The sequence below is a fragment of the Toxorhynchites rutilus genome, chromosome 2 (genome assembly GCF_029784135.1).
Source record: "Toxorhynchites rutilus septentrionalis strain SRP chromosome 2, ASM2978413v1, whole genome shotgun sequence".
Lineage (NCBI taxonomy): Eukaryota > Metazoa > Arthropoda > Insecta > Diptera > Culicidae > Toxorhynchites > Toxorhynchites rutilus.
The window spans coordinates 52,844,340-52,868,619 of NC_073745.1; the positions used below are offsets into that span (position 1 = coordinate 52,844,340).

General features: G+C 36.4%; 1 protein-coding gene across 3 annotated transcripts in view; it reads right to left on the bottom strand.

The window, feature by feature from the left end:
* LOC129767519 (mucin-2-like) overlaps positions 1-19,982 on the bottom strand; it is a 223,023-nt gene extending 203,041 nt beyond the window's left edge. For all 3 annotated transcript variants that reach the window (XM_055768509.1, XM_055768508.1, XM_055768507.1), the window contains exon 1: positions 19,133-19,982. The gene's annotated coding sequence lies outside the window, so the exon portion shown is untranslated. The remainder of the gene's footprint in view (positions 1-19,132) is intronic.
* Between the last annotated feature and the right edge of the window lie 4,298 nt (positions 19,983-24,280).

Below are 24,280 nucleotides of genomic sequence, written 5' to 3' on the forward strand. Positions count from 1 at the left end.
GGTTTGATAACTTATCCCCAGCTCTTGGCCGATGCTACGGCTGCTACTATGCCGGTCTTTCTCGGCTAATTCGGCGATTTTGTCGCAATTTTCGACGACAGGCCTTCCGGAGCGTGTCGCATCTTCGACGACCTCTACACCAGAACGAAAACGTTGAAACCATCGTTGTGCGGTGGAAATGGAAACTGTATCGGGTCCGTCCATAAACTGCACAAATTTTATTGGCAGCTTGAGATGCCTTTTTGTGTCTTTGTCATAGTAGTACTGTAAAATATGTCGGATTTTCTCTTTATTTTGCTCCATATTTGGGACACTATAAATCACGAACCACTTAACCAAACAAAACACTGTCAAGAACTATATTAGAGCGCGCAAAAATACCTTTCCAACAAGCTATAGTATGACTCGATACAATGAATACAAGTAGAACTACGCGCTTACCTCGCGGAAATACCGCAGGACTTTTTTGACAGTCTAATATCCACTTTTCTTCAACGGTCACGATCCGATACCACCATTTTCAACATGAAAAAATGTAGCTGCTTGAACTCTAGAGATTTTGAATTGAATATCGTTGACTAATGTCGAAAACACCAAAATGACGATGATTTTTATGTCGATCGATAAGAGCATATGTAATTATTAATGTATAAACTCCGGTTTCACATACATACACCTAATCAATTTGATTGCATTGAGTATAGAACAGGGGTGGCCAAACTTTTGAGCATCACGGGCGACTAATTGTTCAAATGTTAGGCTGCGGTCTACCAACGTTGACTGTATCAAAAAGTCATTCTCCAGAAAATATTTTTCCTTCAACTTCATTCAGTTTCAATAGTCATTTAATTCAGCCTCCTCAAAACCTCAAAAATTATTGATTCTAGGTCTGTGAAACCGTGTCCTCGAATACAGGAGGGTTAATTGAAGGAAAATCATAGGTCATACTAATAAATATAATATATTAGGATATTTGCTATCCGATCGGATACCGGATATTAGAAAAAAATCAATAATTTCTCATTACCACATAATAAATTATATTTCTTCAAAATTAAGTTAATATTAACTCATAACATTAATTCATTAACACTATTACTTTTATTATGAATCTTTTAACCGATCAATTACGCTTTGCTTCTAAACGTAAGCAACATGATTGCGATCGATTCGAAATGGTTTCGCATAGCAGTCGATTTCGGTAATAATGTATTTTTTTAATGGAAATTGACCATCATTTTCTTTTGCAACTTCGTTGAAACTGTCCCAAAAGGTGTCATGAGCTTCGCGTGTAAGGTTCAATTCAGTTTCGTCTCATCATCACCCTGGAGACAGTTCCATGTATTGAAATCTTGAATGAAAATAATTGATTAATGTTCTTTGCTTATTTGGATTCGTAGTACTTACTCTTAATCGACTAGTATAAAAATTATTTCAATACATCCACAAAAACAGAAAAAAAATCTGTTCAATATTCCTTGCAGAAAACTTGATACTGGAAAATTTATTATTGATGAGGAAAATTTATTTTATACGGAAAATTTAAACATAGTTCATTATTTTGATGTAAAAAATCTTTTTTTACTCCCTAAAATGTAAACCTTTATATGCATCATGCACACATGTAGTTTCTCCAAGTTTCGTATATGCAAATAAAGAGCCGAATCTCCGGCCATCCGGCCACGAAGCTTGCTAAATATCCAGTATCCAATATTCGGCCAAACTATTATCCGTTTCATTACTAATACGAACTATTCATCGGGAATAATGGTCGTCATTACGTAAATTGAATCGAACGGTCAATTCGATCCCTATAACTATCATACCGAGCAAATTTTCGCATTATGTAAATCGATAAAATCTTATTGAATCCAGTTCTTTCTCGAATGTCATTTGTTGCGAATGGCATATTTTGAAATATTGCCGAAATGATTCCCAAAGTAAAGTATCAGGAATGCAACAAGCGAACCAAACAGCTCGAAAAATTATGCCGACAGCTTTCACCCGACTGTATCGATAACAGTGAAATAGAGCTAACGATGAAAATTCTGTTCAATTAGATTACTCACTGTTTTTCTATTCATGACTATATTTCTTGAAAGAAATCTACACTATTAATTGACATTACTCATCATAGTTTTAGAATTAAAATAGCAATACTTCATTAAAAACTCGCATTCGCAGCGAAATGTCCTCCAAAAATTTAGTTTTCGTTGGTTCTCAACCGGCCGAATGTTTCAAGTGTTTTCAATTGGTCGTTTAATAAATGATATGCCTGGAGAAAATATTGTTGAAATTGTTCCTAGTGACAATTTGAAAAAAGTGACAATTTCCCATAAAAAAATTAGTGGGTTATATCTATGATATAACCGCAAGGTTGACGTGGAATAACCTTAGCTTAGCAATCATTCGTTTGTATTGATTAAATTCTTGATTGAATGAAACAGTTTCCAATTTCAATTGAGTTCAATATATTTGCTCTGTGAGTGAAAAAAATGAACAAATGCCATGTAAAGTCAATTCATTTATTGTGATTGATTGTTCTTCGTTACAAGTAAATTTAATGACGGACCTTTTACGTTTGGTATGATGACTAGAATAAAATATATGTACGGAAGAATTATCAAACGTTTGATGAACCAGCCTAAGGCTGAAAATCTTTCCAATAAAGACAAAAAAAAATTTCAAACGATTATTTTATTTTACATTTCCCTTTGAAGTTTACATCTCAAAAGTGTACATACTTCTCGAATCTCGAATTTGCTTGAAACTGGGAAGTTCATTCGCTTCTAGTGTCTGCACGATTTTCCCAGGTTCCTAAGTTTAGAAGATCATGTTAGGACAGACATATTCCACTCTGCACAAAGGCAAGCGAGGACAAAAGTACTCGCAGTTTGCATTTATTTGCAGAGCCGATTTCCCCAGAAACCTCGGTTTTGAAGTCTGTGTTAGGGAAACACATTTCAATCGGAACAAAAATACCCCCGATTTGTATGAATTCGCAATGCCGATTTCCCCACGCTCCATGGATTTGAAGTCTGTGTTAGGGAAACACATTCCAGTCGGAACAAAAATACCCCCGACTTGCATGAATTTGAAATACCGATTTCTCCAGGCACCTTGGTTTAGAAATCTCTATTAGGGAAACATTTCGGTGGGAACAAAAGCTCCCCCTACTTTCGTGTGTTCTTCTTCTTCTTTTTGGCTTTAAGAGGGTTTAAACTTTTCAGTTCACTCGCCTCTAGGCTCTTTCGTGTGCTTGCAATGCCGATTTCGCTGCTTGGTTTTAAAGTCTGTGTTAGGGAACATTTTTCGATGAGAACAAAAGTCCCCCTACTTTCATGTATTTGCAATGCCGATTTCCCCAAGGCTGCTTGGTTTTGATGGCTGTGTTAGGGGCCAATCAACACAGCCATCAAAACCAAGCAGCCTTGGGGAAATCGGCATTGCATTGGCCGTAAATCGGGCCAATCAAAACGATGCAGTTAGGGCGTTTAGATAACGCCTAATATTTTACAGTTCTTCAATTGTGTATCTAATGAAAAACAACATTTTGTTAGTTGCGATAGATGCGTAGAAATATTCCCTATCAAGTGATGCAAACATCTCTCCTATCCAGTACGAAATGTTCTAGCTATAAGCATTCGAAATCTTTCATTTTTTCCTGCATGTTCTGTGTTGGTTTTCATTTTACCCTCCATATATTCCGGTTAGACGTAGTCCCACGTCAAAATATTACAAGTTATGGTCGAACAACTGGATGTGTTAATATAAAATAACTAACAATCTGGAATGAAATATGAAAACGAGAACTTTCATGAAGAAATATCTACTCTTACAACTAATATGTTTCATTGAGGTTAATATGAACACCTTATAGAATGATCACGATAAAAGGTGGAGTGATATTTTATTCATTGCGTTTGGAGGTGGCACTATCCTAGACCAGTTGGCGGGCGTCTAAGACCACCTACGCGGGCGACCGGTAGACCGCGAACTTCCGTTTGGCCATCCCTGGTATAGAACCTAGCAAAGCATTCATTTTTGCTGTGACGATTCATTTTGGCCGTCTGTCCACATATTCTTCATTGACGATCATACATCCGCACATTTGAAAACACAAAAATATACGAAAATAATTATAAGCAACATCGAAATTTCAATCATAGTCCACTATAAAGAAAAACCGCGTCGACGAACCGTAAATACACGCTGGATTGAAGTGCCACTTGAGAAGCCAATTACTTTTAAGTTTATCGCACCGCGCGAGGCTCCCAAACCTTAGTTTTTCGGCGAGATCAACATTCAACAATCAAACAATCTACCAAAATTAACACAATATACACTATGATCTAGTCATTATCATTGAGAAATTGAGATGAGCCGTATCAATGGAATGAAACTGATCACATTGAGTTCGGCCCAACGTTCAAGAAAACCCCGAATGGATGAAGAGAAAGAAAATGATAATTTACTTGGCTTAGGAGGGCAGTAAACCAACACGTTTCGGGCTCATCGTAAATATAAGCTGCGACTCTCCGTGCTCTAGTTTTGTCTCGATGTCCAAACGAAATTGGAAAAAAATCTTAGATTCGATGCTTTCAAAACTTTTCTTGTATAAACCCTAATTTATACCCTTGCTTTTTTGTTGTGGGAATTATGAAACTCTTTTCAACATATGAATTTATGTATTTGTTTTGAGGTGGATACAATATCGGTCAATTTACCCATTCAACCATTCCCATTAGCATAAAAGTTATGCAAATCTCTCACGTGTGTACGGAACAGTCAAATTGGGTTTTTTTCCTGAAGAAACCCATTCGGCCTTCTTGTAATCCAAATAATAACCATCACCAGTAGCCCAGGTCCAGAAGGGGAAAAAAAGTTCTCACGTCACCCCAACCATTTTTTCTTTTATCAACGCCACAAAAACTGGACGCCATAAAATCGCGCCTGAAAAACATAACTGGACCAAGTGGTCAAACCGATTACATCATATTCTGCACAAGCAAAAGGCGGGCGAAAATCGCTCACATCATCGCTCTCGCAAGGCGGCATGTGGCAATCCGTTCGCTATAACAGCTGACGCGCGGAACGACGAACTCCAAAATCGCACCGATCCCGTGAAAGTAAAAGCTTTCGCTGAGGCGCGCGCCGCGGCCGCTCTCCTCAGTATCTCTTTTGGTACCTCCTGCCGTGTGAGCCCATACGAAACAAGTTTTCCGCTGACTGCAGTGAGAAAAGGTGGAGCAGGATGAAGAAGAACTCTCGAGGAGCGGACCGGTTGATATCCTTTAATCGCGTTACCAGCCACATCCCGATCGAAAGTGGTTCAAGCTGTGCCCAGCATACGGCATGATAGCGTAACTTTTCGCACAAAATTTGCATTTGCGGGTTCGTCGGGACCGCGATACGTGCAGCTGACATTTTCACGCTTTAGGTTTTGTCTTTTTGCGGACTGTGATTTTGGAAAGTTTGTGCTCGGAAATCGAACATCTTCGCCGAAAGGTCATCGGATATTGACCATCATTTTGCCGCAGACAAACATGATGTCACAACTGTATCATCGATGTGGCCGACGTGATTTCTAATGGCAGGATCAAATGGAACAATTTTGTGGTACAATTGAGAGCCTTGAACAATTTAATGAGAGATTTCAATTGAGAAACAACGAACTCTCCGATATTCGCGTATTCGCGTGGAAAGCTGCTCAGCAGTGTCTATTTTGTAAATGAATACATTTGCATATGAATATTGCGGTCTGCTCTTGTGTCTCAATTTTTACGTGATTCGACGAGATATTGAGTCATGTTTCAACACATTGGATTCGAACTTTTCATGGGTTTTTGCAATTAGGCAAAATACATAATACATAATCTGCTCTGAAAAAACTTTGTATGATGAATTCAGCCTTGACACGATGTGATTGGGGTCGAAATTTTAAAATTTAGAAGCACCGCTTTCCGCATATCTTTGATAGCTATTATACAGAAAATAGATAGGGCCTTAAAGGTTACGGATCCAATTGATCAGTACTCGTTCTTCTTCCAGAGATCTTATTATGTTGATTTATATTTACCCGAATGTGATGATTTATCAAATGTAGCAGTTATTATGGAGAAAATCTCAAAATATCAGATGATTATTTTTGGTAAATTTCCTGATCATAAATATGATTAATTCAATATAAACTTATAAGACCAATGAACGCACGAAGTAAATATGCTATAGCAATTCCATGTAACAATCACTAAAATGAACGTATAATTCAGATTAAGGGTTGTCTGAAAAATCGTCTGTTTTGACGTAGGACTACGTCTAACCGGAAGATATAGGGGGTGAAATGTAAATCTAGGCACTGAACAAGTAGGAAAAATGCAAGATTTGGAACGCTTATAACTCGAGCATTTCTCAATAGATCGCAAAGGTTTTTGCATCAATTGATAGGAAATATATCTACGCATCTATCATAATGAATAACATTTCATTTTTCTTGAGATAAATAATTGAATAATTGTGAAATATCAAGCATTGTCAAAATGCACTATGTGCCCATTTTTGATTGGTCCATTTTGTGCTCCTCAAATCGTACCGACCAAAACGGGCAACCAGAGCAGCAGCGAAATAGAATGAAGCACGATTGGAAAGGAAAAAGAAAAAAAATGAACGAAACATTGGTCGCAGTCTCACACATGCGTGATTCTCGAGCCAGCCAGTCAGCTTAAAAATCCCCGCTCCGCTGCCGTAACGATCCTCATTCTTTGTGTGGACACCGACTAGACAACATCGTTGCTGGACAAGCTGGACGGCGAGGGATCGAGTGCCTTTCTCAAGGCAAGAGGGTGGAGGTGGTAGCGCTGGAGTAGAGTAGAGTAGAGTTTTCAAAGGGCCTTTCTCAAGGCTAGAGACGAATGAACTGAAAAAGTTTAAAGTCTCTATAATACAATACCTTCCTTCCTTCCGTAACGATCATTCTCATTCAAACCGTACACCACATCAGTTCGTATCACAACACATCAACAAACCAACCCAAGCAGCCATATCTGGACATGGCAAAGGAGGAAAAGTGAAGGGAAAGTCAAAACCCGCTCGAACCGTGTCGGTCTGGAGTTCCCCGCAAAGGTAGCTAGGCCGAGCGCGTTAGTACCAGTGCACCAGTCCACCTAGCCGGCATTATATAGTTTCGGCCGCCGAAGTGATCGAGTTAGCTGGCAAAGCTGCTCGCGACGATAAGAAAACCCGCATTCAGAACAGAACACATTCGGTTCGGTGGACATCAAGACAACAGGCAGTTGCAGCGAGTGGCGAGTGGCAAACGCAATCGCAAAACGGCAGCTGGTAGCAGAAGAAAAAAGTTTATTCTTTATACAATTTGCTTTGGTGGCAAATCCAGAACAAGGCGGCATCGAGGGCATTCGAAATGGTTTTTTTCAAAACCACGAGTACTATGTTTTCTAAATTGGAACCATTCCATAAAACAAGGCGCTTTTCACGGTCATTAAACCTTCCAAAAAAGAGTTTAGGAAATACAGTTCAATGCTTTCTGAAACATTATCCAAAATAATAATAAAACACAAATTGATTTTTTCATAATTTGTTTGCCAGGTTCTGATGAGTATGTGAATTTGGCAGTTGTTCTGAGCTTATTGATAGTTGGGGACTTTCCTGATTATTCAATTTTCACCAATTCTTAAATTGTTTCCAGATTGAAAGTACAGTAATTTACAATTAGTTCGACATTTAGCTAATTGGACGGACATGTAATGCGACATATTTAGTTGGATATTTTTGTAAACATAGAGATCCAAATAATGACCCCACATTGAAAGTCGACACTGTACCACTGTCATCCCAAATGTTCAATTACAGGTTAAAATCGCCTCCAATGCGACACTGAGTATGGCTTCGGCACATCGCATTGAATGTAATTTACTGTACAATATGTCACAAGCTGGATGGGAAGAATTTTTCCAACTGTGAAAGCTGTGGCGAGTGGCAAACGCAATCGCTAAACAGAAAGGTTTAGCCGAACAAGATGGGGATATCGAGTGATAACAAAACAATAAACTCTTTAGATTGCAGATAATTTTGTGATCCTGAAAAGGACCCTTTTTAGCCTGCATGTGAATCCAACGAGCGAACAAATCGTAATGAATGTATTTTTCTTTCTTCTTTCTTTGTTTTTAAGAGGGTTTAAACTTTGAAGTTCTATCGCCTCTAAGCATGTATTTTTATGCCATCGCTGCCTTTTATCGCTCATTCATTCGTCTCGTTGGACTCGCCCCTTTAACTGAGTCTGCCGGTTTGTCTCTATCTTGTGAGTGTGTACCGGTAGAGTACAAAACACGTGGACCTCAAAAAAAAATCTCATTTTCTTTCAAACCGTAAACCCGTGTGGTTGTACTGCATCGGCATCGTGGACGTAACAAAGGACAAGTTAAAAGGCAAAGTCTCACTCGAACCGTGCAGGTCTCCAGTTCCCTGTTGGTCGCATTCACTGATTGCTCCGCAAGGGTAACTAGGCCGAACGGATTGGTGCCGGAGCACCAGTATACCTAACAGCGATTATAGAGTTTCGGCCGTCGGAGTGCTCGAGTTGGCTTGCAAAGCTGCTCACGACAATCAGAAAACACGCATCAATAACAGAGCAGCTTCGGTTCGGCGCTCATCAAGGCAACAACTAGTTTCAGCGAGTGGCAAACGCAATCGCAAAACGGCAGCAGGTAGAAGAAAGAAAAAGTTTGTTTATACAGACTGGTGGCAAAACCAGCCACCGTAAAACACCGCGCTTTTCAGGGCTATTAAACCTTTCAAAGAAGAGTTATTAAAAGTTTTTCACAATACCAATGCATTCTAAAGTGACATAATATGACATATAATATAAACTGTTTTTTTGTTTATGCTTGTTCTTGAACTTATTGGTGGTTGGGGTTCTTTAAATTGATCATTCAGTTTTCACAAACCCATACATGGTTTCCGAATTAAAAGTGGCTTCAAATTACAACACATTGTATGCAGGATGGCATTAACGAATTTTCTCGGTAGCAAGAACTGCTTTCTTTAGTTGATAACTGATGTTGAAAATAGACTGACGTTACATCTGCATTGCATAGAGAAATAACTAAGGAGCAACACGATGAGCTATGTATTTCCTGCTGCTCTGTTCTTATTTTAAAGGACTTTAATCCGAAGGTCATCCGTCCCTGTATTTACGGTTGGTTTTTCAGAACGCTTATAGCTCGTTTATTTCTTGACAGATCGTAGAGTTCGTCTTCAAAACCTCAGTTCTTTTTCATTTTTATTTACTTTGTTTGCGGAGACTACAAATCTTACAATTCATTCGTCTCCGAAGCTTAAGGTACGGTAATGTGCTCAATAGTGAATTATATGATAGTGAACGAGCTGATGACCACCTGTGCATTCCCTATCACAGCCATCATTTTGATTGTACGATATGTACATACGCCGAAAGATGCCCGGCGTTGAACATTTAATAAGTACAAAGCCTTCAGAAAAAAATCAAGAATCAAGTTTGTAAAAGAAAAACGCAAAAAACACAACACCAAAGGTTCTTTTCAGAACCCCCAACATGTTCATAAAGAGTAAACAGTAAACTAATCCATTTTTCAGGTAGATAGGTAGGAATTCACGTAGGAGAAGAAAATAAAACAATATATTCAAAATATATATTTAGCAAAAGCTGTCCCCTTTGTATAGTCCTACGTCACTCCGGTTATGTCACCGACATTACCCACCCGTCTTTTTTCCAATACGCTCATTCTTAATAATTTGTAACTTTTGAACTGCTCAACCGCTCTACGATTGCATAAACGCAAATAGAGGTGTTTTTTTCGGATAATTTGTTGGCTTTTTAATATTTTTTTTAGTTTTTATTTTATATTTATGTTCATTCGATAGAAAATTTGAATCTTACTGTTCTAGCCAGTTGATTTTGTTGTGTTTTTCTATGACTTGTTAATTATTTTTCAAACTTAAATGCTGGGAACGGTCTGTCGAGTCATGAATAAACACATCGCATTCATCGCCAAAACTTTCCGAACTTCTTCTGAGAAGAAATGCACTGGCATTTTTTCACAAATACGAATGTTATGGAATAATATGCAAAACCTACCAGAGATGTTAGAAGAAAATTGCTGTTGAAGAAAGAGAATTCACTATAGACGAATTTCATGCCGAGTTGGCAGCACCATCTCAGATAGTAGTGAAACGTTGTGGGTGTAAAGACATGGGTCATTTAAGCAACTTTGCATACTTGAAATATTCGAAAAATAATTAGACTACTTTTTTGGAAAAAGCCATTTTTTTTCTTTATTTTTTTAACAAAAAATTATAAATTAAAAACTATGATACCTACAAAATTCTCGTCAAAGGATGAAATGTAGGAAAATTCAAATTTTCACACAAAAATACCAAAAAATTTCGCTGACAAAAAAGTTATTTTAAAAGTTCAAATTCAATTTTTCTCAAAAACGATTTTTTTTAAATTCCAAAAAATATATATACAGGGTGGGCCATTTAAAGTGGAAGCATCTGGCAAGCCCATAACTTTTGACAGAGATGTCAGATTAACAAATGTCATACCGCGTTGGAAGCGTCATTTCAGTACAATTTTAACCATGGAACAATACACACCTAAACAACGCGCTGAAATTGTTCAGCTGTACATTCAAAATAACTTCTCAATTGTGTTAACTAAACGTGCGTGGAAAAATAAAAATAAAGTTAAAACATCGCCTGGAGACAACACTATACGTCGATTATATGCCAAATTTATATCGTCTGGTAGTGTTGGTAATGCCAGTCATCTGTCCAGACAACGACCAAGACGTTTCGACGAGAATATTGATGCCGTTCGAGCCAGTGTTGCAGAGACTCCATCGACATCAGGTCGCCATCGTTCGCAAGAGTTAGGCATCTTTTTATTGCCATTTGTTCGTGAAAATGAATTGGACAATTACTGGTTCCAACAGGACGGCGCTACATGCCATACAGCGGCTGCCACGACCAAATTATTGCGCAAAATGTTCCCCGGAAGATTAATTTCGAAAAACGGCGATTATGACTGGCCACCGAGATCACCTGATTTGACGCCTCCTGACTTTTTTTTTATGGGGATATTTAAAATCCAAGGTATACACTGGTAAACCAAGGACCCTGGCTGCGCTGAAAGACAATATCCGACAAGAAATTGCTGCCATATCGGCCGAAACATTGGGCAAAGTGATGGAAAATGCCGAAAAAAGGGAACATTTTGCGGTCAGGGCCAGAGGCGGTCATTTACGAGATATCATAATCAAAAAGTAGTTAGAACAAATCTCCTTGGACCAAAATAAATGAATTTCAAAAAAAAAATTTAAAATTCCACTTCTTTACTTTACTATTGCAAAAACATATCCTTCCACTTTAAATGGCCCACCCTGTATGAATAGCCCTTACAATTTCCAACAAGTCGTCCATACATCGAAAGATGGGCACTTTTACAGGGAAGAAGTTTTTCGAACAACAACCTTTTCATGTTTTCTTTGAAAAAAAAAACTAACCCTAATTTTGTTTAAAGTCAAGATAGCGATATAGTGTATTCGACAAAGTTTTGGATATTGCTAAAATAAAAACTTTTGTCGAAGACATCAACTTTCTATCTTTTATAGTTTTTTGAAATATAAGTCATTTTTGTATGAAGACTCCTGAAAAAAATAACGTTTTGCTCGTAACATTTTTGTGTGTAAATTCTCACGTTTAACCTGTTCTTGACATGTTTCTAAATAAAGAGAAGTTAGCAGAGCATGTAAATTGCGATAATTTATACATAAAAATGCTATGAATTAAACATTAATAATATTTTTTCAAAGAAAAAAAATTAAAAAGTTGTTGTACGAAAAACTTTTTTCATGTAAATGTGCCCATCGTCCGATGTATGGACAACTTGTTGGAAATTTTAAGGGCTATTTATATCTATTTTGTTCAGAATTTGAAATGCATATGTTTTCGAGAAGAATGAATTTTAATGTTCAGAATATTTTTGTTTATCAATGAATTTTTTTTCCAAACAATTCTTTGATCATTTTTAATGAAAACCAAAATTCCATTCTTTGACTAAAATTTTGTAAATTTTTTTTAAAATTTAGAGTTTTTTCAACTTTTTCTCGAAAAACCTTAACTTAAAAACTATAAGATCTACAAAAAGTTGATCAGAGAATTAAAGGTATGAAATAACTTAGGTTTTCATTTAAAATTATCAAAGATTTTTTTGGAAAAACTTTTCATTGATAAAAAATATTTTGGAAATTAAAATTCATTTTTCCGAAAACATATGCTTTTGAAATTCTGAAAAAATAGATATAAATAATCCTTAAAATTTCCAACAAGTTTTCCATACATCGGACGATGGGATTTACATGAAAAAAGTTGTTCAAACACAACTTTTTCATGCTTTTCTTTGAAAAAATACTATTAATGTTTAATTCGTAACATTTTTATGTATAAATAATCGCAATTTCCATGCTCTGCTAACTTTTCTCTATTTGAAAACATGTCAAGAACATTGTCAAACGTGAGAATTTCCACACAAAAATGTTACAAGTAAAACATTATTTTTTTCAGGAGTCTTCATACAAAAATGACTTATATTCCAAAATCTATTAAAGATAGAAAGTTGATGTCTTCGACAAAAGTTTATATTTTAACAATATCTAAAACTTTGTCGAATACACTATATCGCTATCTTGACTTTAAACAAAATTAGGGTTAGTTGTATTTGTATTCAAAGAAAACATGAAAAAGTTGTTGTTCGAAGAACTTTCCCTGTAAAAGTGGCCATCTTCCGATGTATGGACGACTTGTTGGAAATTGTAAGGGCTATTCATATATATATTTTTGAGGATTTTAAAAAAATACGTTTTTGAGAAAAATAAATTTTAATTTCTAAAATAACTTTTTGTCAGCGAATTTTTTTCCGTTTCTCTTGTTAGTGTGTGAATGGATGAGTATGAGTATAAAATTTTTATCAACGCGAAATTCAACTATTTCGAACTTGTTGGTGGTCCAGAAAAGAACCGTCAGATTTGCGTGGCTTTACAAAAAGTAACTGAATAAGTATGATACATAATTCTTTTCATGACCACTCCTCATGACCAACGTTGTCAATGTTTAAACTGGATTATTCTAGTTTTTCTCTCGATCCAGGCAAACAGAAAAATCCTAAAAACTTCCAGTGATTATTATACCACTCCATTCAGCCGGTATAGGGGTATTAACGCTGAAACCTTTGCGCTACAGCGTCACGCTCTCCTTCCCGAAACTTTGAACTTACACTTCGATACAGAAATGACAGACGTAGTCCTACGTCAAAAATTGGTGGCAATATAATTGCCACGGTCCGTTAACCCCATAAACACTGCCTTGTAAATTCACTTTATTGTGTGTGTAAAAACCAAAACAATATTTCTGATGCAGCGAAAAATCTTTTTTTTTTTGTATAGAATTTCAATGAAAAAAATTAAAACTTGAATTTTTGATCAAATACATACATTTATTTTGTTGAAAAAACAGCGTGATCGTAAACAGTGGATCCTAAATAGTATGTTTACAGTGAAAAACTTATGCAACAATTTTCAAATAATTCAAACAGAATTTTCTGCCGACGCTCTAAATCGCGCTTTTGTTCCTTAAAAATGACTCCCACATTAATATCGTACATTTTCAGCAGCCCAAAAAAATGAAGTATTGCCAGATACCTTTAGAAGTTTTTGGTTATGTAAAATATAGCAATAATAGTCCAAGTGCATCGAAAAGAATATTTTTGTCGGTGGCAATATAGATGCCTTACAAAGGGTTAGGGCGAAAAGAAGCTCTACGTGATCGTTTAGCGTTTTAATTTATTAATTACTAGCTGACCCAGCAAACTTCTTTCCGCCCAAAATGGATTTTTTTGTTATCAATACCTTCAAACATTTTCTTGCTTAGCTTGCCTAGTTCATGGGTCCAATCGCAGAACTGTTCATTGATTGATCTTCTAATTGACCCTCTACAATTTCCTTTTACTATAAATTTCCTAGTACTTCTACCAAAACTCGTCATTGTAATATAAAAACATTTCCAGACACAATTCTCGTTCTAGATTTTTCAATCACTTGCAAATAACATGTTTCTCCGTTACATGGAATACCTATTTGGTACATAAAATATAACAAAATGATGACATCTCAAATCGGACGATTATTATCTCGAGTTTTGCGCTTCCCCCTTTTGCTTGATTAGTTCACGCAATATGCAGAAATTTGTATTTCATTTGTATGGCAGTCCCCCAAACTTTGAGAGAGGGAGGAGTGTCGAACCACCATGGAAACATTTATTGCCCCCTAAAACCATTCCATGCCAAATTTGGTTCCATTTGCTTGAGATGTTCTCGAGTTATGTGACCTCCGCCCCTTAGAGAGGGGGAAGAGTGTCGAAACACCATAGAAACGTGCTCTTCAAAACCTCCACATGACAAATTTGATTCCGTTTGCTTGATTAGTTCTCGAGTTATGCAGAAATTTGTGTTTCATTTGTATGAATTTGTATGTAATTGATATTTGGTCCATTTTCTGACACAGAGAATTTCCAGAATATTGTCAACTAGAACTTTTTTGACGCATTCTAGGCGATGATGGCTGATTTTTCTGGCAGATTTGGAAGCTTCAAAGCACATGCAAAAAATCTCCAAACTTTTTCTTTTCTATTCAGTTTTCTTGATGAACATGCCCCTTAAGGCGGCTCGCACACCGCAGCAATAAGCAACTAGCAAACTGCAGTACACAATATGCAACAGGAAACATATTTTGTTGTTCTTCGCATACCAGAGCAATAAAAACCCCTGACATTATGCAAACAATCGCCTTAATGTACGAAACTTGTCAAAATATGAGCGATAAGTTGCTATTCAACCGACACGCCGTGTTGCTAGCGACATGTGTTGCTCTGTAAAGGCGACAGCGATATCGTATTACGTCGGTGTGCGAGATCAACAAAGATTAAATGGAAAAATCCATTGGTGATAATATTGCTTATTGCATGTTGACAGTTGCTAGTTGCTCATTGCTCCGGTGTGCGAGCCGCCTAAAAGTAGATGGAACTCTTCGAATTGCAGTGTGATTCAGCGTTTCAAATTTGACAACCATGATCTTTTGGATTTCTTCTCTGAATTTGTTCCAGAAGCACGATTTCCAGAACTAAGAAAACATGCTCTTCTTATTGCATCTTTAGTTGGATTCGCACACATTTGTATGAAATTTGTTTTCGTTATGAAACAAGTGAAATCGAAATCAATGAGCAAAATTTCATCTAGCAACCTCTAGCGTCCAATAAACTGGCTTAGAAAGTTGTCTAGGTAAAATCAAAACGGTGTTGAAGTATGTTTGTATTTCAGCATTTTCTATATTGAAATAAAAAAAATTGTAACAAGTTTTTTAATGACTGAAGGAACACCCAACTTAACCGTGATACCGTCTTCATATCATAAAACAGATTAGTTTCTAATTTAAATTCTGTAGTGAGCCATAGAAAGAAGCCGTTTAAGATAAAATGCAAAATGTACGGATTTACCCGAGAAGAAAATCATTGCGGCCCGCGGCAGTGATGAAAAATCTGATTAGGCCCGCATCATGCCTATACCTGGCCACCGCTGTCCTAAATAATCCTGTGTGTATAGATTTTGAGGCTAATAGGTAGGCAGGTGACGTGTCCTGAGTAGAAAGTTCTAGGGAAAATCTGAAAACACCTTATCTGACCGGCCACGATCGGCTGTGAATTTCCACAGAACAAAATTAACCCTTGAAACAACGATTATTGGAAATATATATGTATATGAAAGTACAACATTATTTTCATTGTTTTCCTATGGATAGCTTTAACATTTTTAAATAAATATACTCGTGAAGCTTCCGAGCCCTCGTTTTAGCTCGATTTTGCGGTTCCAGAGTTTGTTTGGATGCTTTCTGCTTCTTGTATGCTTTTTCATTGATCTGAATATAATATAATATATGCCTACGAATATAATTCACGATTTTCTGGTCCTATTCGTGGTCACTAAAACCGGGTTTACTACGTCCATTTCTTGGCAGGTCCTCCAGAGAACACTTATTCTTATATTTCTCGATTATTCTTTTCACGTTACATTAAATGCATCTCCTGGTTACACTTAAATGCATCTCCTGGTCCATTGTGCAATGTAACGAGAGATATGATGAAGTGATTTTATGGCATGACAATGCTTAGCCGTACGTTGCGAAAATGGTGAAGTCGTACTTAACCCTCTACAGTCCAAGCCCGCCTTTAGACGGGCTTCGCGGATTCTCTTTTCAAATTATTCAGACATTATTTTCAATATTCACCCCCACTAGAGCGTCTTTAGAATAGTTTCATCTATCACACATACACATTGGTTTTATGCTGGCAGCTTTTTGCTAGGAGTATTTTATGTTGAAAGTCGGAAATTCGAGATAAAAGGTCCTCCTGAGAACACTTATTCTTAAATTTCTCGATTATTCTTTCCACACTCTCCGGGCGATATTTGGGCCTTTTCACAAATTGAATGTAACACCCCTCTCGGCACACCAAATGTGCAAAAGTTTTTTTTTAAATTTCCAATTCAATTCGCGACATGTTGAGAACAACTTTGCAAACGTAATAAAGTGATCTGCTGTTATGTTTTTTACAAACATGCTATGAATATGCGTTCAGAAAATATGCACCCTTTTGCACCCCGTATAAAATGTTTGAAATTACACCTCGATACACTCCTTATACCCTTCTAAAATCATTGGAGCAACCACACGTGATAGGTAACGAACCCGTTCAATGTGTTCTGGTCGAGCATTGAAGGAAAATAGCCACAATGCACAATGGTCCAGGAGATGTATTTAAGTGGAAATTAGCGTTTAGAGCTCGACAGTCATTCTCTAGACAAAAACTATCTTAGACAATGTTATTACATATAATAGAGCGCTCATTTTCATGTTATCAAAAATAGGGTGACCAAAATTATCGATGAAATAAAAAATATACCTTTCTTATATTTATAGATGGAGGTAAACATAGTTCGACAATGTTGTAGTCTCAGTTATTTGAGACATCTTAGTAGAACAAAGTTTTTTTTTCCATCTCTTAAAATAACCGATATAGCGCCTTTTTCTAAGTAGCGTTAGGGTCACCATGAAAATTACAGTTTTTTTGCTCTAACTTTTATATTTCAAATTCTACATACAAACTGTATACAAAAGGCTTTTAGAGCTTAATAATACAACCATTTTTCGATGCATAACTTGTCAATATCTCAACTTCACTCAAAGTTATTGATATTTATTTATTCTGCATCGCAAAATGTTGATAAGCTCTAAAAGTCGTACGAAGACAGTTTTGATATTGATATATTGATGGTCACCCTAATGCAACTTTGGAAAAAGTGCTAAATCGATTATATAAAAAGATAGGATAAAGTTTTGTCCTACAAAGTTATTTAAAATAATTGAAGCTACAACTTGTCGAACTATGTTTATCTCTATCTACAAAGATAAGAAAGTTAGATTTTTTATTTCATCGACAATTTGGTCACCCTATTTTTGCTAACATAAAAGTAAGTGCTCTATGTTTACTGTTAACTATGTTAACTATGTTTACCTCTATCTATAAAGATAAGAAAGTTAGATTTTTTATTTCATCGACAATTTTGGTCACCCTATTTCTGATAACATGAAAATGAGCGCTCTATCATATGTAACAACTTTGTCGAAGACATTTTTTTTCTAGAGATTAACTGTCATACACATTGTTTTTATGCTGGCAGCTTTTTGCTAGGAGTATTTTATGTTGAAAGTCGGAAATTCGAGATAAAAGTGGAGTATGTTTTTTTTTAGATAAATAAAAAACTTGGGCGGTAGAGGATTAAAAAACTTTAATCTCGAAACTCTAACTCTCTGAACATCTTTGTAGACGAGAGATTCTCATGCTTAACGAAAGTTTAGAGAAAATGGTGGCGAGCGAGAAAAAGATAGATTTTAGTCATAAAACGTATCAACCTGGAATTACGCGAGATTTGAACACCTCGATATCAAAATAAGTTTCTGACCATATTAGTAGATAGCTCAGTCTGATCAATCGGCTTCCATTTGTACCTTAGATCGCGTCCATTTAAAAAAAAATACTATTCTATCTATGTTTTTCAGTATTCGATTAAGAAATGATGCCCCAACAAATTGATAAATTTCGACAATTAATTTATAAACCCTTTTTAGAATGTTTAAATCCAGCAATTTCAAAAATCAAAACATAAAACAGACTTTGAAAAGGTAAATATGTTGTCATGGAATTTTACTCACGGAATTGTAGCTTTTCAAGAAAAGGTAAAAATACTTTATGATGTGAAGTAAAGAAGCCCTGATTTTAAAACTAGATGAATATCTGAAGATATATCTTGTCTCTAATGTTATGGCCTGTGACCATAGTCCTGAGATAGTGATGTGATTAAGTGAGAGAAAAATAATTTTGAAAAATTCCAAAAGTACAATATCTTGATAATGGTATTATAATCTATATGTGTTCCACAAGACTGATGAACCTTTAAAATATATTTTACTAATTCTCATTACGAATGCGACATGAATATGGTAGAAAATATTAGAATGAATTAAGAAGAAACAAACTACACAATAAACATAGGGACTCAAGATGAAAAAAGAAGAACTCAATATAAAACGAATGTAAGAAAAAAAAATATAAAACGTACTGGAATACAAGTGTAGGATTTGGAACCACAAAATATAAGACCAATCATTGTAACTAACAACAACTAACAGTAGCAGCCACTGAATCATTCAAGTTTTACGAAAATTCTTTCGAATCTAAACATTCCTGTAATCGTAATATATTGTCTTCCTTATTCATACTTTTAGTGAACTTTTAACAAAAAATCACTACTGAATGATTCATGTACGATCAATCAATAAACATATATACCAACGTGAACTGAGGAAGATTCTTCTCTATACATTGCTTGCAATTGATACCAAATTTCTACACTTCAGTCAAGGTCATCAATTCGTCCACAACCCAATTTCAGTAATCACACTAAACTTACTCAAACTGCAGCAATACGACCTTGTGGACTTCGTCTACTCGAAACCGGATGCAGCACAATATCTGTAGCACATAACTTTTACACCTTAACTATTTTTTTCTTATTTTTTGTACGGGTTTCTTGTTTTACTACAAACTGATTTCTTGATCACTCGTTCCCTTTCTCTTTGTTGAGGGTCACACCGATGTGATACTTTATTTCTCAGCCTGCAGCCTCTGTCGAAGCTCTCTGCTCGGTATAAGTTTTCTTTAACTTCTCCTATGAAATTTAATCCGTACCGCGCATATGCAACAATCACCGAAGAAGAGGATGTCAAACCGGCGAAATGGCTTCGAAACACCACTCTACTACTTTTTTTCTGTTTCACAAAACCACCGAGTCGCTTTAGATGCAAACATAAATTTTATCCACCGTACAATATCACAATAGAGTGTTTCCTTTAGCGCCCTCGAGGAAAAACTAAACTGTCGCAATTCGATTCGAATTTCCAATTTTTTGGTTTTCGCTACCAGCGGCAGCAACGATAATCCACCGTCTTGGAATCACTTCAAATCAATGCTCAATGCGGGTGTATTGCAGACACCGCAGCCAATCCACCCAAAGTCCCCGTCTTTTGCGCGCGGGATTCGTTCGCACTCGCGCACTGTTTGTACCAGAAAAAAAATCGAGGAAGAAACAACTGAAACCTGCCTCCGATCGATCGCAGCACACCTCTCTGGATCGAGTCTGGCCAATCTGCGTCCAATCGATAGTACGCGTAAAATTCGACTAACCTGCAGTGGCCAGGCGCAACACACGCTTTGGCAGCAACGGTAAGCTGTGGCAACGATCCAAAAGCTTTGAGCGAGTGCCCGGCCAGGTGTGGAACTGCCGAAGTCAAGCAAGTTGGCGTTTCTTAACTGCGAGCTGCGAGCTGTCGCTCTACGCTGCCGATCTCTACGACAGAAGCTCTGGGGACAGAAACACGCTCAATCGAGCCGCATGCAGGTATGGGTACAGGGCTGCCGGTGGTAGCGGCGACGGATCCGCAGTTGGGCATTCTCTTTTCGGATGGGGAGTTGGTTTTGAGTTTGAGTTGAAGTGTAGAAGAAAAAAAACCTCTACGATCGAGTCCATGCGCCGTGCGGAAAAACTCCACCGCTGGATGGATGCGCCACTTGTGTATAATTAGAGTGAATCAGTTTTTGAATGATATAATTCCGAGATTGTGCAATGATTCATAATGATCATGAATGGATAATGGGTCGCTTTGAGAGAGATGTTATTAGACATATTGACCACTCGGATGGTTAGCGCTTGTTACGAATAATATATTTTCTTCCTTTTTTATTCAACCGGATGAGTATGGTATAATTAACCTTTTTACCACCTTCAAGTATGTCTTCTTCCATGCACCACCCACGGACTTCTTTCGATGTGTGAGGAAAAAGGTTCATTAATGTACATCAATAATCAATGGAAAATTATGCTATATAACATATCTTACATAGTCATCCAGGATACGTCGATCATAATGTAAGAAATTTAGAATGAGAGTCCCTCAACAATAGTTCTTAGTGATTTCATGTACGATTTGATATTAGTGTATTCTTCTTCTCCTTGGATGGCACTAACGTTCCAGTGGAACTGTTGCCTTCTCAACGTAGCATTATTTGCCAAAAATTGTTGGGTGCGTCCTGGGGAAAGGAGTTATGTTTTGATAATCAAAAAAAATATTCGTCGATCTGTTACCCATGGATCAAAATATTATTCAAATGGTCAAGTTCAGCTACAAGCAAAAGCGTGAGCTTTTTGGTCGCCAAGGAGAGTTAGATGACATGGTTAAGGGAATCAACAATTAAGGATGCTATGTTTTGGGTGAGCGAGGTACCGGCTGATTCCATTGCACAATGGTCCAGGAGATGCATTTAAGTGGAAATTAGCATTTAGAGCTCGACAGTTATTCTCTAGACAAAAACTATCTTCAATAAAGTTGTTCCATATGATAGAGCGCTCATTTTCATGTTATCAGAAATAGGTGGAAATTAGCATTTAGAGCTCGACAGTTATTCTCTAGACAAAAACTATCTTCAATAAAGTTGTTCCATATGATAGAGCGCTCATTTTCATGTTATCAGAAATAGGGTGACCAAAATTGTCGATGAAATGAAAAATATAACTTTCTTATTTTTATAGATAGAGGTAAACATAGTTCGACAATGTAGTCCCAGTTATTTGAGACATCTTTGTAGAACGAAGTATTCTTCTATCTCTTGAAATAACCGATATATCGCCTTTTTCTGTAAGTTGCGTTCAAGTTCAACTTTTATATTTCAAATTCAAATTCTTCTACATCTTCGAAAGACTTTTAGAATATACTAATACAAACATTTTGCGATGCAGAACTTGTCAACATCTCAACTTCACTCAAAGTTATTGATATTTCTTCCAAAAAAATACGCTCTCTTCAATTGCTTGCCATTCTTTCTGGGGCAAACATAAAAAAATGTTTGTTGAAGGAATTTGAAAAAAAAAATCCCTCCATATAATATGTGATTTTCAAAGATATGTTATTTTTTGTATTTGAGTAAATTAAAATTGAAATCATGAGTTTTTGGATGAAAACCCATCAATAACTTTGAGCAGGATTAAGATATTGACAAATGCATAGCATAATATTGGTATTTATAAGCTCTAAAAGTCGTACGAAGACAATTTTGATGTAGAATTTTAAATATAAAAGTTAGAGCAAAACAACCGTTTTTTTCATGGTTACCCTAAAGTAACTTGGTTAGAAAACAACTTTGTGAGAGACATTTTTACTTTAGACAAAAACTGTCTTCAACAAACTTGTTACATATGATAGAGCGCTCATTTTCAGGTTATCAGAAATAGGTTGACCAAAATTGTCGATGAAATAAGAAATCTAAATTCTTATCTTTGTAGATAGAGATAAACATAGTTCGACAATGTTAAAGCCCCAATCATTTTAAACAACTTTTTAGAACAAAGCATTTTTCTATCTTTCAATATAACCGATTTAGCGCTTTTTTCCTAAGTTGCATTAGGGTGACAATGAAAAAGTGGGATTCTTTGCTCTAACTTATATATTGCAAACTAGCTGACCCGGCAAACTTCGTCCCGCCCAAAATTGGTTTTTTGTTATCAATACCTTCGAACATTCACGTTTTCTTATTAAACGCAAGTTCATGAGTCCAATCGCAGAACTGTTCATTGATTGATCTTCTAATACAGTGATAGACATTCGTTTAGTCGCACTTGAAAAAAAAATTGTATGGGGTTGTATCTAGGACACGACCGCATATCTTCGACGTAGAACTACGCAGTTATCCTATGCAATTCACTTGTTTACCACTTCGAATATTATTTTAAAATGCATCGAAATTTTTGTAATAAATTATGTTAGTTCTTGAACCGCGAAATTTCATTTACCTAAAGTATCTGAAATGACGATTTTCCCAGGCTTCTCAGTTTAGAAGTACGTTTTAGGGAAACATATTCCGGTCTGCACAACGACAAGCGAGTACAAAAGTACTCAACACCCAAAAATACCCTCGACTTGCATGTGTTTGCAAAGCGGATTTCTCCAGGCACATTAATTTTGAAGTCCGTGTTAGGGAAACATAGCTCAGTGGGAACAAAAATACCCTCGACTTACATGTTATGATGAAGCAGATACCCCCAGGCACATTGATCTTGAAGTCCGTGTTAGGGAAACACAGCTCAGTGGGAACAAAAATACCCCCGACTTGCATGTATATTTTCAAAACGGATTTCCACAGCTACATCGATTTTGAAGTCTGTGTTGGGGAAAACTCAGGCCAAATCAGGCCAATCAAAATTTAGCAGCTAGAGCGTTTAGATAACGCTTGACATTTTACAGTTATTCAATTTTTCATCTCATGAAAAATAACATTTTATCAATTGTGATAGACGCGTAGAAATATTTCCTATCATTTGATGCAAACATTTTCCCGATCTGTCAAGAAATGTTCGAGTTATAATCGTTTGAAATACGGGTAGGGTTAGCACACAAATCGGCAGAATAAATGTATGGGGAAAAAGTAGGTTCTTCCAGTTTTAATGAATTTAAACCGTTTTTAGATTAGCGAATTGTAATGTATAGCACATCAAACAAATCTTAGAGAATTTCCAATTCGATTGGTATGCAAATCATGAGAATTCGTTCACAGTGAAAATAGATATTAAAGTTAACTTTATTTCATAAAAACGTGACCTGTTTTCTGATTTGGCACCCTTCCTGAAAGACGTAGTTTTACGTCAAAAACTTGAAGCACGTACGAAACAACTAGGAATGTTCTTTTTATCGGGATACTTATTTGCTGTGGTGATAGTATATTGAAGTCACTTTTATTGAAAGGACGCGCGTCACAATCACACACACACAAGGCGGCATCGGTGGATATAAACATTCAACGTCGTTTTTTCCCGAGACATACGCTTAGCCGCAGGGCATAAAAATCGAGTTTTCGCATAATCACCAAGCCTTTATCTGTGTTTTTTGAAAAAATACTTGGGAATGTTCAATTTACAAGATAAATATTAGATGTGTAACATAAGAAGTTGGTCAGATTAGCGATTTACGTAGAATTTAAAGAAATGGCGAAATGTATTATATTGATGGAAGAGGGGTGGAAAAAAAAGTTGGGTTATATCTATGATATAACCGCACGGTTGACGTGGGACTATCTTAGCTTAGCAATCACTTGTTTGTATCGATTAGATTCTTGATTGAATGAAACAATTTCCGAATTCAATTCAATTCAATATATTTGCTTTGTGAGTAAAAAGATTGAACATATAAGGTCAATTCATGCCTTGTGATAGATTATGTTCTGCGTTACAAGTAAATTAAATGACAGTCCTTTTACGTTTGGTATGATGCCTAGGACAAAATATGTGAACGGAAGAATAATCAAACGATTATTTTATTTTACATTTCCCTCTGAAGTTTGCATCTCTCAAGTGTACGTACTTCTCGAACCGCGAATTTGCTTGAAACCTGAAATTTCATTCGCCTCTAGTGTCTGCACGATTTTTCCAGGCTACTAAGTTTAGAAGTCCGTGTTAAAGAAAAACACAGAGGCAAGCGAGTACAAAAGTACTCGCAGTTTGCATTTATTTGCA